Genomic DNA, 12,961 nt, shown 5'->3' with positions numbered 1-12,961 from the left:
GTCTCACCAGAGCCCTATATAATTGCACCAAGACCTCCTTATTCTTATGCTCCAACCCCCTTGCAGTAAAGGCTAACATATCATTTGCCTTTCTAATTGCTTGCCGTACCTGCATGTTAACTTTCAGTGATTCGTGTACAAGGATTCCCAAATCCCTCTGAATACCAACCGTTTTTAGTCTCCGACCTGTTAAAAAATATTCTGCTTTTCTATTCTTCCTACCAAAGTGGATAATTTCACGTTTCCCCCACATTATACTCCATCTGCCACCTTCTTGCCCACTCACTTAACCAGTCCATATCCCTTTGCAGCCTCTTTGCGTCCTCCTCACAGCTTTTGGGACCTTCATGTATGCAGATTGGCTGCCGAGTTTGCCTGCAAAACAATAGCAGACACAGTTCAAAAGCAATTCATTGGCTGTGCAGCACTTTGGGATGTCATGAGGATGTGAAACGCACTACATAAATCAAAGTTCCTTCTTTCGAATGGGGTAACCTATCAGGAAAGATACTGCGCTAAGCTCTAAGTATAACATTTCTTCTGCTCTTTGTTGCTGCTGTGACAACTAGCCCTCCCCCAGTCTGCTGCCTCGATGCTCTCATTATCCCTTTAAGCAGTTTAAAATTATATTATTTTAATTGGGCTTCTCTTCTTGTTATGGTAAAATACACCTATAAATAAGTGGAAAGCAGGTTTTCCTCTCAATACATGACTATTAGTTGCCCACTGAACAGCTGCTGTTTTTGCCACAGTCGATATCTTCATCTTTGAGCTTTTTTTTTTCCTTTTGTTTGTTCCTTATGGGTAAAGTGCAAGTACCTTCGCTGACCTCCCAAACCCGCGACCTCTACCAGGTCAAGGACAAGGGGAGCAGAAGCATGGGAACACCATCCCGACTTGGATAGAGGCTGGAGAAGCTGGAGCTGTTTTCCTTGGAACAGAGAAGGTTAATGGGAGATTTGAAAGAGGTGTTCAAAAATCATGAACGATTTTAACAGAGTAAATAAGGAGAAACTGTTTCCAGTGGCAGAAGGGCAGGAGGGACAGGATAAACCATCACTTCGAAAGGCACGGAGTAATCAAGGACAGTCAGCATGGATTTGTTAAGGGAAGGTCGTGAATGACTAACTTGATTGAATTTTTTGAGGAGGTAACAAGGAGAGTTGATGAGGGTAGTGCATTTGATGTAGTCTACATGGATTTTAGCAAGGCTTTTGACAAGATATGTGGCAGATTGGTCAAAAAAGTACAAGCCCGTGGGATCCACGGGAGAGTGACAAGTTGGATCCAAAATTGGGCTCATAGGCAAGAAGAAAAGGGTAATGATTGACGTGTGTTTTTGTGACTGGAAGGCTGTTTCCAATGGGGTTCTGCAGGGCTCAGTACTAGGTCCCTTGCTTTTTGTGATATATGTTAATGATTTGGACTTAAATGTAGGGGGCATGATTAAGAAGTTTGCAGATGATACAAAAATTGGCCGTGTGGTTGATAGTGAGGAGGAAAGCTGTAGACTGCAGGAAGATATCAGTGGACTGGTCAGGTGGGCAGAAAAGTGGCAAATGGAATTCAATCTGGAGAAGTGTGAGGTAATGTATTTGGAGAGAGCAAACAAGGCAAGGGAGCACACAATAAATGGGAGGGTACTGGAAGGTGTAGAGGAAGTGAGGGATCTTGGAGTGCAAGTCCACAGATCCCTGAAGGTAGCAGGACAGATAGATAAGGTGGTTAAGAAGGCATATGGAATACTTTCCTTTATTAGCCGAGGCATAGAATATAATATAAGAGCAGGGAGGTTATGCTGGAACTGAATAAAATACTAGTTAGGCCATAGTTTGAGTACTGCGTACAGTTCTGGTTACCACATTACAGGAAGAATGTAATTGCACTAGAGAGGCTAGAGAAGAGATTTACGAGGATGTTGCCAGGACTGGAGAATTTTAGCTATGAGGAAAGATTGGATAGGCTGGGGTTGTTTTCTTTGGAACAGAGGAGGCTGAGGGGTGATTTAATTGAGGTGTGCAAAATTATGAGGGGCCTCGATAGAGTGGCTAGGAAGGACCTATTTCCCTTAGCAGAAAGGTCAATAACCAGGGGGCATAGATTTAAAGTGATTGGTAGAAGGAATAGAGGGGAGCTGAGGAAAATTTTTTCACCCAGCGGGTGGCGGGGGTCTGGAACTCACCGCCTGAAAGGGTGGTAGAGGCAGAAACCTTCAACTCATTTAAAAAGTACCTGGATGTGCACCTGAAGTGCCATGACCTACAAGGCTACGGACCAAGTGCTGCAAAGTGGGATTAGGCTGGGTGGTTCATTTTCGGCCAGCGCGGACACGATGGGCCGAATGGCCTCCTTCTGTGCTGTAAATTTTCTATGATTCTATGAAGGGTCGGTAACCACAGGACACAGATTTAAGATGATCGAGAAAGGAGCCGGAGGCGACATGGGAAACATTTTTTTACGCAACGAGTTGTTATGATCAGGAATGCGCTGCCTGAAAGGGTGGTGGAAGCAGATTCAATTGTAATTTTCAAAAGGGAATTGGATAGTTACTTGAAGGGAAAAAAATTATAGGGCTATGGGGAAAGAGTAGAGGAATGGGACCAAATGGATAGCTCTTCCAAAGAGCTAGCACAGGCATGATGGGCTGAATGGCCTCATTCTGTGCTGTACCTACTATGATACTATGATATCATGATATCGCTGTTCCTTCATTGTCTCTGGGTCAAAATCCTGGAACTCCCTACCTAACAGCACTGTGGGAGAACCGTCACCACACGGACTGCAGCGGTTCAAGAAGAAGGCTCACCACCTTCTCAAGGGCAACTAGTGATGGGCAATAAATGCCGCTCCTGCCAGCGACGCCTATATCCCGAGAATGAATTCGTAAAAAATGACAATGGCGCCTCAATGTAAAGCGAAGCACTCTGAGGTAGACATTTAAGGTGCCGCTTAAATATGAGTCTTTCTTTAGGACAGAGTTAAGGCAAACCTTGGCTCCCATTCTCATTTTCTGCCGTTTCCGGCTCAAGATCAGCAGTAAGTGGGGAAGCGATGCCTCAGTCGTGCCCTGAAATTTGCAGCTTTCAGTCAAAGTAGAGCAGGGGGATCCATGAACCAGATGGATAATCAGCGGTAAATCGATGAGAGACCTGCAGCCTGTCACTTGTGCATTGCATGGCAAACGAGCTTTGGGGATGGTTTCACTGAACAGAGGTCGGGGAGTTCAGCTTGAGGCGATGTAAAAACGGGCATCCTTTTCAAACCAGCGCTGTGAAGATTGTTAATTAACGTACCATGTTATTAAGTTTAGAAGAAAGCTAATCTAGATCGCTGTGTTAAAATGGAAATGTGGGTCATCACCGTTGCAAAACTTAAACACAGGGGGAGATGACTCCGAACCAGCCACTAATGTAGGCAATTAAAGCAAAGCATGTAAATCACCTTGAGTAGAGGTTGAAAATCTTCACCTGTCTATTCGATATTGATCATTCAGTCCACGACAGCAATAATGTGAGGAGGAGAAGAAGAAAGCAGATTTGAAATACGGATAGCAGGCTTAGTGATCACTCAGAGGTGACAGCAAAATCCAGAGAGAGCCCTTCAATGATACTTCTTTAGAGCAACAGAAAGTGGATGATCAGTCGTGTGAAAGTGGGGGGCAAAAGAACTATTGACTTAAGTTAATTAAAGTACACCCTACAGGGATGTAATCAATATTGATAAGATATGTGTGTTTTTTTAAAAATCCAGATAAGGTACATTAGAGGTTATGTGCTACGAAGCTGTACTCTAATCAAAGGAGTTAGATGGAAAACCACATAACTGAAGCTGAATGATTTATAAACCTTGTCTGGACTCCAAACGGAGGTTGCAGCCTTTAACTCGATATCTCTTATTCTAATATACACACACACATAGATATACATATATCTCCAAGTCACGCACCATCCCGACTTGGACATATATTGCCGTTCCTTCATCGGCACTGTGTCAAAATCCCTACCTAACAGCACTACGGGAGAACCTTCACCACACGGACTGCAGCGGTTCAAGAAGGCGGCTCACCACCACCTTCTCAAGGGCAACTAGGGACGGGCAGTAAACGCCGGCCTCGTCAGCGACGCCCACATCCCAAGAATGAATTTTTAAAAAAAATATAGGTGACATTTTTTAGGTGATCGGCTAGCTTAGCACAGGCCAGGAATCAAAACTGGGACCTTCATCATATTTGTGCAGCTTATCTCCTTACTGAATAAACTGACTGAGCCATAGAGAGAGCCTGCACAGGGCCAGCTTCAACACCTTTGGAATGATTGTAGGAGATTAGTCACTTGATCGCAATCGGGAGAAAAGGGAACTCATGGTCATGGCCGATAAATAACTGTGTTGCGAATATAATATCTATGTGGTCTGTTTTCTCCAACTCCAGCCATATGTATGGGATAGATCCACCATAGAGTATCAGGAGGATCTTGATAATCCATCCAGGTTATCATCGACTCTTTGGACAGCGTATCTATCTGTATCAACAGTCAATTTCTGACAGTCTATACATTTTGTATGTTTACATGACATTCAGAAATGAAATCCGATTATCACTTATCAGGGTCGAGAAGTCCATACAGTTACTGGGCAACATAACCAGAATAATTAGAACAATAATTAAGGTTGTAAGGGTAAAAAAGGGTGTAAGGATAAACCCAGCAACTATAGGCCTGTCAGTTTAACCTCGTTGGTGGGGAAACCGTTAGAAACAATAATCCGGGACAGAATTAACAGTCACTTGGACGAGGGTGGATTGATTAGAGAAAGCCAGCATCGATTTGTTAAAGGGAAATCGTGTTTAACTAACCTGATGGAGTTTTTTGATGAGGTAACAGAGAGGGTAGATGAGGGCAATGCAGTTGATATGGTGAATATGGACTTTCAAAAGGTGTTTGATAAAGTGCCGCACTGTAGGCTTATCATCAAGATTGCCGCCCATGGTATAAAGGGGGCAGTAGCAACATGGATACAGAATTGGCTAAGTGACAGGAAACAGAGAGTAGTGGTGAACGGTGTTTTTCAGACTGGAGTGAGGTATACAGTGGTGTTCCCCAGGGGTCGGTACTGGGACCACTTGATATATATTAATGACTTGGACTTGGGTGTACAGGGCACAATTTCAAAATTTGCAGATGACACAGAACTTGGAAGGGTAGTAACCAGTGAGGAGGATAGTGATAGAGTTCAAGAGGATATAGACAGGCTGGTGGCATGGGCGGACACGTGGCAGATGAAATTTAACGCAGAAAAATGCGAAGTGATACATTTTGGCAGGAAGAATGAGGAGAGGCAATATAAACTAGAGGGCACAACTCTAAAAGGGGTACAGGAACAGAGAGATCTGGGGGTGCTTGTGCACAAATCGTTGAAGGTGACAGGCAGGTTGAGAAAGTGGTTAAAAAAGCATCCAGGATCCTGGGCTTTATAAGTAGAGGCGTAGAGTACAAAAGTATGGAAGTCATGATGAACCTTTATAAAACACTGGTTCGGCCACAACTGAAGCATTGTGTCCAGTTCTGGGCACTGCACTTTAGGAAAGATGTGAAGGCCTTAGAGAGGGTGCAAAAGAGATTTACTAGAATGATTCCATGGATGAAGGACTTTAGTTACATGGATAGACTGGAGAAGCTGTGGTTGTTCTCCTTGGAACAGAGAAGGTTGAGAGGAGATTTGATAGAGGTATTCAAAATCATGAAGGGTCTAGACAGAGTAGATAGAGAGAAACTGTTCCCATTGGTGGAAGGGTCAAGAACCAGAGGACATAGATTTAAGGTGATTGGCAAAAGAACCAAAGGTGACATGAGGAAATTTTTTTTTTATACAGTGAGTGGTTAGGATCTGGAATGCACTGCCCGAGGGGGTGGTGGAGGCAGATTCAATCATGGCCTTCAAAAGGGAACTGGATAAGTACTTGAAAGGAAAAAATTTGCAGGGCTACGGGGATTGGGCAGGGGAGTGGGACTAGCTGGATTGTTCTTGCATAGAGCCAGCGCGGACTCGATGGGCCAAATGGCCTCCTTCTGTGCTGTAACCTTCCAAGATTCTGTGATTCTGGGTAATTGGCAAAATAGGTACTGTGGCGACATGAGGAAATTTTTTTTTACTCAGTGAGTTGTTACGATCTGGAATGCACAGCCTGAAATGGCGGTGGAAGCAAATTCAATAGTAACTTTCAAAAGGGAATTGGATAAATACTTGAAAGGGAAAAATTTGCAGGGCTATGGGGAAAGAGCAGCAGAGTGAGACTAATTGGATAGCTCTTTCAAAGAGCCGGCACAGGCACGATGGGCCAAATGGCCTCCTTCTGTGCTATGTCATTCTATGATTCTATGAAAACTCACTCACTTGTGCCAATTTCATTCATGATTGGAACTCCAAACAAATGTGTCAACCAACATCACAACAACAGAGAGTAAGGGTTTTCTGTGTAAAGGGCTGATTTGGTCTGAATCTGTGATACAATGTGTATTTGTTTATATCCTTATTTTCATTACGCAACGAAGGAAAGTACTGGCTCAGTAGTGCAGGCTCTTTGGTATCACAGAACCTTCTCATATCATACTGTGGCATAACTTTGATGCCTGGCCATGCATTAAGTACTGAACGTGTTAGTATGTTGGTTTTTCTCATTTCTTCACTATCTTGATCTTAACCTTTATGTAAGGAATCTTACAACACCAGGTTATAGTCCAACTGTTTTATTTAAAAATCACAAGCTTTCGGAGGCTTTCTCCTTCGTCAGGTGAGCGAGTGTGGGATTCCATGGAAGGTTACCGCATTTATATTCAGAGAACAATACCTGGTGATTCCAGATAATCTTTCCAACTGCCCGTTGTCAAGGCAATCAAAGTGTTCAGACAGAGTGATGTTACCTACAGGACCACCGAATACACAAACGGCCAGAACACAAAACAGAGAGAGAGAGGGAGAGAAACCTTCATGTAACCTTCATGTAAGATTAACCTTTATGTAACAGAGACAAAGAGACAAAGCTGAGAATCACTGTTGACGATGTTATTGTAAGCACACACTGGTATCAAATTGCCCTCTCTGTTCTTTCACCGGTCCATCAAGACCCACCCTATACAAACTGCAACTTGTCCTGAACTCCACCATCTGATTCTTGTTTCACACCCAATCCACTCGCACATCACCCCTGTACTCACTGATTTCCTTTGGTCCTTTGTTCCCGAAAGCATTCAATTTAAAATAATTGTCCTCGTTTACAAATCTCTCCCGGGCCTCACCTCTCACTGTCTCCATATGCCATTCTCCAGCCGTATGTCTCAGCCTTGCCCGTCAGTCTTATGGCTCCCTGCTCATCACCTCTCCTCCTGAGTGCTCCGCTCTCAGTGTCAGTCTTATTATCTAATACAAAAAAAAGCAAAATGCAGCTCAGTTAGAAAGGGCTCTTTTCCCCTGGTCCTGTACTTGCTTAAAATCTGTTAAATCTCCATCCTCTTCCAGTTCTAACGAAAGGTCATCGACCTGAAACGTTAACTCTGTTTCCCTCTCCACAGATGCTGCCTGACCCGCTGGGTGTTTTCCAGCATTTTCTGTTTTTCTTACACTCTAATGCCTCTGCCTTGCTTTTGATGACCTCTCCTGCTTTACATCCATTTCTGCTTTGTGAAGCACCTTGGGACATTTAGTACATTAGAGAGGCCATACAAATCCACGTTTCTATTACTGTTTTAATGGAAGTGTTGACTGGTTTATTTTTGACAAGTTCACACCTCCTTTATAACAGCGGGGAAAGGAATTTGATGCAGTAATTTCCAGCCAATAGGCTCGAGACAGATCTCCCCTTTGATGTAACTTTTAATTCTTCAAAAAATAATTATTGACATATGATGTGCTTTGTTGAGGCTGCATTACAATCTGCTTGCCCCACTGCTGGCAGGGAGTGCTTGTTTCCTGGTTGGCATGCTGGCCAGAATGTTGGCAGACACAGGGTTGCCTTCTGTTAGATAGAAGGCTTGTCATGGGGGGGTTGGTTAGATTCTGGCTGAATGTAAGGAAATCATTACTCAGCTGCATTTAAGGAAATTATTCCACAGCTCCATCTGAAGACATTATTACTCGCTGGCATTTAAGGAAATTATTACCCTGCTGCTTTTAAGGAAATTATTACTCAGCTTCAATTTTAAAATTCTCATCCTCACGTTCAAACCCCTCTACGGCCTCATCCCTCCCTATCTCTGTTACCTCCTCCGGCCCTACAATCCTCCGAGAACTCCGCGGTCCTCCATTTCTGTCCTCTTGTGTACCCCCCACTTCCTTCCCTCCACCATTGGCGGCCATGCCTTCAGCCGTCTAGGCCCTAAGATCTGGAACTCCCTCATTAAATCTCTCCACCTCTCCACTGAGAACAGTTCCAGCTTGGCTGGGTGAATCACAAGTGGAAACCCTTGCAACTTTTTTTACTCCTTACCCTGAGAGCACTGATGCCAGTTGTAATGTCCATACATTAATTGTATCATGTGATTTATATCAATTAGTGTTAATTGTATTCAGGTGGTGTGTGTCAATTGGGGACTCTCTTGTATCATTTTTAGATGAGAGCTCATCGAGGGTGTGGTGTGTGTGTAAGGGGAATCTCTGTGAATAGAGGCTTGGAAGCAACTGAAGACCAGGCTCTAGTATTCAATCCGTCATCACTTGGCTATTCAATTTGCCTCAGCAAAGCATTAAACACCTAATTCAAACATGGGCGCCTTACTGGTCTGAATGGTTCAAATTAACTTGATAAATTCACTAAGAGTTTGTGGGAACTGCACCCCAACATGTTCATAATCAATCACTAGACCTCAAGAGTAGTTCTTGTGAGATTTTCTAGTATGATAAGAATCATAGAACCGGGTTAGACCGCACCTGGAGTACTGTGAGCAATTCTGGGCACCGCACCTTCGGAAGGACATATTGGCCTTGGAGGGAGTGCAGCGTAGGTTTACTAGAATGATACCCGGACTTCAAGGATTAAGTTACAAGGAGAATTTACACAAATTGGGGTTGCATTCTTTAGAGTTTAGAAGGTTAAGGGGTGATCTGATCGAAGTTTATAAGATATTAAGGGGAACAGATAGGGTGGATAGAGAAAAACTATTTCCTCTGGTTGGGGATTCTAGGAGTAGGGGGCACAGTCTAAAAATTAGAGCCAGACCTTTCAGGAGCGAGATTAGAAAACATTTCTACACACAAAGGGTGGTAGACGTTTGGAACTCTCTTCCGCAAACGGCAATTGATACTAGCTCAATTGCTAAATTTAAATCTGAGATAGATAGCTTTGTGGCAAGCAAAGGTATTAAGGGATATGGGCCAAAGGCAGGTATATGGAGATAGATCACAGATCAGCCATGACCTTATCAAATGGCGGAGCAGGCACGAGGGGCTGAATGGCCTACTCCTGTTCCTATGTTCCTATGAATCATAGAATTGTTACAGCACAAAAGGAGGCCATTCGGCCCATAAAGCCTGTGCCAGATCTTTGTAAGAGCAATCCAGTTAGTCCCATTTCCCCACTCTTTCCCCATAGCCATGCAAATTTTTTCCCTTCAAATATTTATCCAATTCCTTTTTGAAAGCCATAATTGAATCTGCATCAACCACCCTTTCAGGCAGCGCATTTCAGATCATAACTACTCGCTGCATAAAATCTTTTTCCACATGTCACCTTTGATTCTTTTGCCAATCACGTTAAATCTGTGTCCTCTGCTTCTCGACCCTTCCGCCAAAGGGAACAATTTCTCTTTATTTACTTTATCTAAACCTGTCATGATTTTGAACATATCTATCAAATCTCCTCTCAACCTTCTTTGCTCTAAGGGGAACAACCCCAGCTTCTCCAGTCTATCCACGTAACTGAAGTCTTTCATCCCTGGAACTATTCTAGTAAATCTTTTCTGCACCATCTCTAAGGCCTTCATATCCTTCCTAAAGTTTGATGCCCAGAATTGGACACAATACTCCAATATTTGTGACCAAACCAGTGTTTTATAAAGGTTCAACATAACTTCCTTGATTTGTGCCTGTATTTATAAAGCCCAGGATCCCATATGCTTTTTTAACTGCTTTCTCAACCTGTCCTGCCACCTCCAAAGATTTGTGCACATATACCCCCAGGTTTCTCTGTTCCTGCACCCCCTTTAAAATTGTACCGTATAGCTTATATTGCTTCTCCTCATTCTTCCTGCCAAAATGTATCACTTCGCACTTCTCTGCATTAAATTTCATCTGCCATGTGTCCGCCCATTCCACCAGCCTGTCTATGTCCTCTTGAAGTCTATTGCTATCCTCCTCACTGTTTACTACACTTCCAAGTTTTGTGTCATCTGCAAATTTTGAAATTGTGCCCTGTACATCCAAGTCCAAGTCATTAATATAGCAAAAAAAGCAATGGTCCCAGTACCAACCCCTGGGGAACACCACTGTACACCTCCCTCCGGTTTGAAAAACAGCCGTTCACCACTACTCTCTGTTTCCTGTCGCTTAGCTAAATTCGTATACCATGCTGCCACTGCCCTTTTTACTCCGTGGGCTTCAATTTTGTTCTCAAGCCTATTATGTGGCACTTTATCCAATGCCTTTTGAAAGTCCATATACACAACATCAACCGCACTGCCCTCATCAACCCTCTCTGTTACTTCATCAAAAAACTCAATCAAGTTAGTTAAACACAATTTGCCTTGAAGAAATCCATGCTGGCTTTCCTTTATTAATCCACACTTGTCCAAGAGACTATTTATTTTGTCCTGGATTATCGTTTCTAAAAGCTTCCCCACGACTGAGGTTAAACCGACTGGTCTGTAGTTGCCTGGTTTATCCTTGCACCCTTTTTTGAACAAGGGTGTAACATTTGCAATTCTCCAGTCCTCTGGCACTACCCCCATATCTAAGGAGGATTGGGAGATTTTGGCCAGTACCTCTGCAATTTCCATCCTTACTTCCCTCAGCAACCTAGGATGCATCCCATCTGGACCAGGTGACTTATCTACTTTAAGTACAGCCAATCTTTCTAGTACCGCCTTTTTATCAATTTTCACCCCATCCAGTATCTCAACTACCTCCCCTTTTACTGTGACTTTGGCAGCATCTTCTTCCTTGGTAAATACAGATGCAAAGTAATCATTTAATACCTCTGCCATGCCCTCTGCCTCCATGTGTAGATCTCCTTTTTGGTCCCTAATTGGCCCCACCCCTCCTCTTACTACCTGTTAACTATGTGTATGTCTATAGAAGTCTTTAGGATCCCCTTTTATGTTAGCCGCCAGTCTATTCTCATACTCCCTCTTTGCCCCTCTTATTTCCTTTTTCACTTCTCCTCTGTACTTTGTAACTTTGTATATTCAGCCTGGTTCTCACTTGTATAATCAACCTGACAGAGGCTGGGTATTCTGCGGCGAGTGACTCACCTCCTGACTCCCCAAAGCCTTTCCACCATCTACAAGGCACAAGTCAGGAGTGTGATGGAATACTCTCCACTTGCTTGGATGAGTGCAGCTCCAACAACACTCAAGAAGCTCGACACCATCCAAGATAAAGCAGCCCGCTTGATTGGCACCCCATCCACCACCCTAAACATTCACTCCCTTCACCACCGGCGCACAGTGGCTGCAGTATGTACCATCCACAGGATGCACTGCAGCAGCTCGCCAAGGCTTCTTCGACAGCACCTCCCAAACCCGCGACCTCTACCACCTAGAAGGACACGGGCAGCAGGCACATGGGAACAACACCACCTGCACGTTCCCCTCCAAGTCACACACCATCCCGACTTGGAAATATATCGCCGTTCCTTCATCGTCGCTGGGTCAAAATCCTGGAACTCCCTTCCTAACACCACCTTCTGAAGGGCAATTAGGGATGGGCAATAAATGCCGGCCTTGCCAGCGACGCCCACATCCCATGAACGAATAAAAAAAAATCTGTCACAAGCCCCCTTTTTCTGCTTCATCTTACTCCATATCTCTTTTGTGATCCAGGGAGTTCTGGCTTTAGTTGCCCTACCTTTCTCCCCGTGGGAATGTACCGAGACCATCCCCAAACCATCTCCTCTTTAAAGGATATTATTATTAAGTTGTAGAACAGTACATCGCACTAACCGAGCTCAAAACTGAAGAACTTAAAGAAAATCAGGGGTGAGAAAAGCCATTTTGTTTATATCTGTTTTAATTTAACTTCTCACTAATTTTCATTTATATGCCCTGCTCCACCTTCACTGCCTTTATTTTGAAGTGATGATTCAGATTTTCGTCATCTCTACTACTTAATATGTTATACATTTCGATGTGGGTCCAGCCTCTTTAACAGTCTTCATTCTAGGCTGCAAAGCTTAAGTTACTCAAAACCTTTATTGTATTTTCTTTCTGAACCGTAATTTAATCAAGTTACCCGATCAGAAAATAAATAACTACCATCTCCATGATTCTTACTGGAACCCAGTGCAATTTTCATGTGTGATCCCACGTGATCCAGTGTGATCCCGTGCTAACAATGTATCAGCAATGTCCCGTACCAGCAATATCCCGTACAGGAATCTCCCGTACGAACGATGTCCCGTACCAGCAACGTCCCGTACCAGCAACGTCCCGTACAAGCAACATCCCGTACTAACAATGTCCCGTACTAACAATGTTCCGTACCAGCAATGTCCCGTACTAACGATGTCCCGTCCTAACAATGTCCCGTACCAGCAACATCCCGTACTAACAATGTCCCGTACCAACAATGTCCCGTACCAGCAATATCCCGTACTAACAATGTCCCGTACTAACAATGACCCGTACCAACAATGTCCCGTACCAGCAATGTCCCGTACTAACAATGTCCCGTACCAGCAACATCCCAGACCAGCAACGTCCCATACCAGCAACGTCCCATACTAACAATGTCCCGTACTAACAATGTCCCGTACCAG

Source organism: Heptranchias perlo, chromosome 4 (genome assembly GCF_035084215.1).
Source record: "Heptranchias perlo isolate sHepPer1 chromosome 4, sHepPer1.hap1, whole genome shotgun sequence".
In the NCBI taxonomy this organism is placed as follows: domain Eukaryota; kingdom Metazoa; phylum Chordata; class Chondrichthyes; order Hexanchiformes; family Hexanchidae; genus Heptranchias; species Heptranchias perlo.
This window is presented reverse-complemented; position numbering follows the sequence as displayed.